Genomic DNA, 6,313 nt, shown 5'->3' on the forward strand with positions numbered 1-6,313 from the left:
AGAGAGAGAGAGAGAGAGAGAGAGAGAGAGAGAGAGAGAGAGAGAGAGAGATCCATCTATCGAGTGCCTGTCACCTCAGAGTCTTAAAGCAACAACACACTGACTCTCTAAGATGCAGTCCTTACATGACAAAAGTGAGACAGAAAGGAGTGTTTGATATAATCCTCCCTCCATCCCTCCCTTCCTCCGTCTTCTCCCTCTTTCCTACAGAGCTCCATAGCCCTGCTCAGTACTAAGACGTGTTTGCTGCTGGATTGCATTGAGACCGCCAGCATTGCATCCTGAGATGTACAATAGGTCAGGTGAATAAGAGAGCGAAGTGAAGAGCAGGACGGAGATGGAAGAGATTTGAATAGAGATGAATTGCCTCCCAAATGAGCCACCTAATTCTCCTCCTCCTGTGTTTCAATTATTATTAATGGTATTTAAGAACTCTGTAGATAAAAGTTAAAAACTTGAACGACACCAATCTAAAAGAAGCATCTAAAAGAGCAGGCTTGATGATGTTGTATTGACAAGGCTTATGGAAGAGCAGTTTGAGAGGATGAGGAGATTGATTTTAATGCAGCGATTGATCACGACGATAAGTATTTTTAATCTCTCCTTCGTGTGTCATGTGTCTTGCATATTGAGACTAGCCTGAGGCGATAGCGAGACGTCGACATCGTACAAGTTCTGCTGAACTCCTACTCTGAAGCACTCTGTATTCTGAACGAATCCTGTCAGTCTTATATCAACATCCCAAATCAAATCATCTGTCAACACGTTGAATAATTCATAAATTAATTAGCTACCTGATTAATTATTTCGAATTACTGCTGAGATCATTAAAGTTTCAGCAGAAATGTATCAAAAGCAACAACAAAGTTTGTTAAAAGCTTATCAATTACAATCTCCCTTTGACAACAATAACAACATCAATGGACGTTAAAAATATTTGTGATGATTGATAAATCCTTTTGAATGCAATACCTCTCAACTAGCCCAGACAACCAGCGGGATCTGATTGTGATCCGACACGTGACTGCAGTTTAACACCCATATGTTGTATACTGTACGATTCATAAAGCTAGGACTGCCCAGAGCTATCCCAGGGCTGAGTCTCTAGGCTGGGCTAGTGTAGACTAGAGGAACCCTCCTAGCTGTCCGGATGGGTTAGGTATGCTGCTGTGAACACTGCTGACTCTGTCATGGTCGGGAGAACAGAGGAACACAGCCTTGACCCCTATCAGTCCCACTGAGACAACACCACATAAACACTGTGATTCACCATGGTACAATACMWGACATGGCCTCAAAACAGGATGTTGTAAGCAGCAGGCTTACCTTATAGAATGTCTATTATCACAAGGGGACTTCAGGTCTGGTATTTCTCAATATCTTCTTTGTGGTTTGGGGGAAGGAGTCAGAGGAGACATGGGAGGCATCTGACACATAATACCTTCCTTGTGACATAAGTAACCTATTACTGTTTCTGTCACAAGCGATGTTCTGGGGTCTAACGGCATGCGACTGTAATGTTAAGCAATGGAGTGCTGCTGGCTTTAGGATGGTTTCTGTAATGGAGTTGCCTTGTAATGGAGTTGCCTTGCAACGGTATGCTTCAGTGTGGTACCTGGTCTATTTAGCATCAGTGGTGGTCTGAATCACCCTCTTTATGAACCCCATTAGGTATTTATGGTGGTCACCTCCACGGGCACGACCACCTCGCCACGCACAATCAAATAAAGCAGGGCTGCCTCGTCTGAGGCGGTGGGAGGCGCTAACCATAAATACGAGTCCGCTACTTTCCAATGCATTAAAAAGAACGGAGTTGGAGGAGGAGGAGGGTGGAATAGGCCTAGCTCACAGCCCATRTCCATCACATCTAACAGAATGGGTTCATTCTGCACTTTAAAGAGTTCATTTATCACAGGAGAATTCCTCCGTTTCCTTGGGTGTCACAATTATCTGTCAGAGTCTCACTGCACTCCTCCTAGTCTCTGGCTGATGTATGCYGCCCATTTAAATCACATCCATCTGTTATGTYTGACAGAGCATCAATTCACATACGGCTGAATCCTGTCTATCCACCACGGCAAGGGCAGTCTCTTAAGGAAGAATTCAATATTAATGTCATGTTTTTCATTTTGCTGGTTGATGGTTTGCAAATGGCGTCTCGGTCTTGGACGAAATGAAATGGGGTAAATACTATTATGCAAATAGTTCCTGCTGTTGAAGTGGCAATAAAGGATGTGAGGCATTCAGAGCCATCTTTAAGGTTGTCATCTAATGACTTTTAGGAAAGTGAATGTGGGGTTGTCCAACTACATGGATAGAGGGACAGCGGGCGAAAGAGACAGAGATAGATAGAGACAGAGATAGAGAAAGAGATAGCGAAAGAGACAGAGATAGATAGAGACAGAGATAGAGACAGAGACAGAGATAGAGACAGAGATAGCGAAAGAGACAGAGATAGAGACAGAGATAGAGATAGCGAAAGAGACAGAGATAGAGAAAGAGATAGCGACAGAGATAGAGACAGAGATAGAGACAGAGATATCGAAAGAGACAGAGATAGAGACAGAGATAGATAGAGACAGAGATAGAGACAGAGATAGAGATAGCGAAAGAGACAGAGATAGAGATAGCGAAAGAGACAGAGACAGAGATAGAGAAAGCAGTTTTTTTTAGATGCAGACAGGCTTGTGGCGTAGAGAACAGAAAGAGAGGGAATGAATGAATGTCAACCGAGCAGTATGAGTCAGAGTTGATTCAGTATAAAAAATCAAATCAAATCAAATTTTATTAGTCACATACACATGGTTAGCAGATGTTAATGCGAGTGTAGCGAAATGCTTGTGCTTCTAGTTCCGACAATGCAGTAATAACCAACAGTAATCTAACCTAACAATTCCACACTACTACCTTACACACACACACAAGTGTAAAGGGATAAAGAATATGTACATAAAGATATATGAATGAGTGGTGGTACAGAACGGCATGGCAATGCAGGTAAGATGGTAAGAGTACGGTATATACGTATGAGTGAGTACTGTAGGGTAAATGTAAACATTAAAGTGGCATAGTTTTACAGTGCTAGTGGTACATGTATTGCATAAAGATGGCAAGATGTCCGTAGATGATATAGGAGTACAGTATATAACAAATTGAGATTGGGTAATGTAGGTATGTTAACAATTGTTATAAGTGGAATTGCTTAAAGTGGCTAGTGGTAGCATTTTTACATAATTTCCATCAAATTTCCATTTTTAAAGTGGCTTGGAGGTGAGTTCAGTAATGTTGGCAGCGGCCGCTAAATGTTAGTGGTGCTGTTTAAACAGGTCTGATGCCTTGAAGATAAAGCTGTTTTTCAGTCCTCGGTCCTGCTTTTGATGCAACCTGTACTGACCTTCGCTTCTGGATGCTGGCGGGGTGACAGGCAGTGGCTTGGGGTGGTTGTTGTCCTTGATGAATCTTATGGCCTTCCTGTGACATCGGGTGGTGTAGGTGTCCTGGAGGGCAGGTTTTTAGTTTGCCCTGGTGATGCGTTTCTGCAGGACCTCACTACCCTCTGGAGAGCCTTAACCGTTGTGGGCGGAGCAGTTGCCGTAACAGGCGGTGAATACAGCCGACAGGATGCTCTCGATTGTGCATCTGTAGAAGTTTGTGAGTGCTTTTGGTGACAAGCCGGATTTCCTTCAGCCTCCTGAGGTTGAAGAGGCGGCTGCTGCGCCTTCTTACAACGCTGGTCTGTGTGGGTGGACCAATTCAGTTTTGTCGTGATGTGTAACACCGAGGAACCTTAAAAACTTTTCCCACCTTCTCCAACTACTGACGCCGTCGATGTGGATAGGGGGGGTGCTCCCTCTGCTGTTCCTGAAAGTCCACAATCATCTCCCTTTGTTTTGTTGACGTTGAGTTATGAGGTTATTTTACCTGAGACACGCACACTCCGATGGGCCTCCCCATCCTCCCTGTAGGCCGTCTCGTCGTTGTGGTAATCAATTGCTCTACCACTGTAGTTGTCACCGCACACCTTGACGATTGAGTTGGAGGCGTGCCCATGGCCACGCAGTCGTGGTGGAACAGGGGAGTACAGGAGAGGGTTCGAACGCAACCTTGTGGGGCCCAGTGTTGGAGGATCAGCGGGGGTGGAGATGTTGTTACCCTACCCTCACCACCTGGGGGGCGGGCCTCGTCAGGAATGTCCAGGACCCAGTTGCACAGGGCGGGGTCGAGACCCAGGGTTCGAGCTTTGAATGAGAGTTTGGATGGGTCTATGGTGTTAAATGCTGAGGCTGTAATCGATGAACAGCATTCTCACATGGGTATTCCTGCTTGTCTGCCGATGGGTTAGGGCAGTGTGCAGTGTGGGTTGCGATTGCGTCGTCTTTGTGGTACCTATTGGGTCGGTAAGCAATTGGAGTGGGTCTAGGGTGTCCGGTAGGGTGGAGGTGATATGGTCTTGACTAGTCTCTCAAGCACTTCATGATGACGGAAGTGAGGTGCTACGGGGCGGTAGTCCGTTTAGCTCAGTTTAACCTAGCTTTTCTTGAACAGGAACTAATGGTGGCCTCTTGGAAGCATGTGGGAACAGCAGACTGGGATAGGATTTGATTGCATATTGTCCGTAAACACACCAGCCAGCTGTCTGCGCATGCTCTGAGGACGCGCGCTGGGAATGCCGTCTGGGCCTGCAGCCTTGCCGGGTTAACACGTTTAAATGTTTTACTCACCTCGGGCTGCAGTGAAGGAAGCCGCAGGTCTTTTGGTCAGGGGGCCGTGTAGTGGCACTGTTATTGTCCTCAGAAGCGGGCAAAAAAGTTGTTTTAGCTGTCTGGGAGGCAAGACATTCCTGTCCTCGACGGGGCGGTTTTCTTTTGTAATCCGTGATTGACTGAGACCCTGCAATACTCTTGTGTCTGAGCTGTTGAATTTCGACTCGATTTTGTCGCTGTAACTGAGACTTACGCCTGTTTTGATTGCCTTGCGGGAGAGAATAGCTACACTGTTTGTATTCGGTCATGCTTCCGGGTCACCTTGCCACTGGTTAAAAGCAAGTGGTTTCGCGCTCTCCGTTTCACGCGAAATGCTGCCGTCAATCCAGCGGTTGTTTCTGGGTTTGGGATGTTTTTTATCGTTTGCTGTGGGTACGACATCGTCAATGCACTTTCCTAATGAACTCAGCTCACGGAATCAGCCTAATTCGTCAATATCTGTTTGTTGGACGCCGATGCGGACATATTCCAATCCGCGTGCATCGAAGCAGTCTTGAAGCGTGGATTCAGATTGGTCGGACCAGCGTTGAACCAGACCTGAGCGGCGGGAGCTTGTTGTGTTGAGTTTCTGTTTGTAGGCTGGAAACAACAAAAATGGAGTCGTGGTCAGCTTTTCCGAAAGGGGGGCGGGGGAGGGGCCTTATAAGCGTCGCGGAAATTAGGTATAACAATGGTCTAGTGGTTTTTCCCAAGCCTGTAGCACAATCGATACTGCTGATTAGGATTTAGGGCGTTTTGTTTTTTAGATTAGCCTTGTTAAATCCCCAGCTACGAATGAATGCAGCCTCAATGTGTGTGGTTTCGCAGTTTAACAAAGAGTCAAGATAAAGTTCGTTCAGGGCCATCGATGTGTCCTGCTGGGGGGGAATGTATACGGCTGGTGATTATGAATTGGACGAGAATTCCTTGGTAGAATAATGGCGGTCGACATTGATTGTGAGGAGTTCTAGGATCAGGTGAACAGAAGACTTGAGTTCTTGTGTGTTGTTATGATGATCAACACACTTCTCGTTAATCATCAAGGCCTACCCCCCGCCCTCTTCTTACGCGGAAGATTGTTTGTTTCTGTCGGCGGCGATGCATGAAGAAACCAGCTGGCTGCACGACTCCGTTAGCGTCCCTTGAGTTAGCACATGGTTTTCCGATGAAGCAGAGCACGTTGCAATCCTGAATGTCTTCTGGAAATGCTAACCCGTGCTCGGATTTCATCAACCGTTATGGTCAAGAGACTGAGACATTGGCGAGTAGTATGCTAGGGAGTGGAGCGCGAATGTGGCCCGTCTGCCGAAGCCTGACACGAGACCGCCCGTTTTCCCTTTTTTCGGCGTCGCACAGGGTCGCCGGCTGGGATCAGATCCATTGTATTGGGTGGAAGGCAGAACACTGGATCCGTTTCGGGAAAGTCATATTCCTGGTAGGAACGATGATGAGTTGACGTTAATCGTATATTCAGTAGTTCCTCCCGACTGTATGTAATGAAACCTAAGATTACCCGGGGTACCGATGTAAGAAATAACACGTAAAAAAACAAAATACTGCATATTTTCCAA

The sequence above is a fragment of the Salvelinus sp. IW2-2015 genome, linkage group LG12 (genome assembly GCF_002910315.2).
Source record: "Salvelinus sp. IW2-2015 linkage group LG12, ASM291031v2, whole genome shotgun sequence".
Lineage (NCBI taxonomy): Eukaryota > Metazoa > Chordata > Actinopteri > Salmoniformes > Salmonidae > Salvelinus > Salvelinus sp. IW2-2015.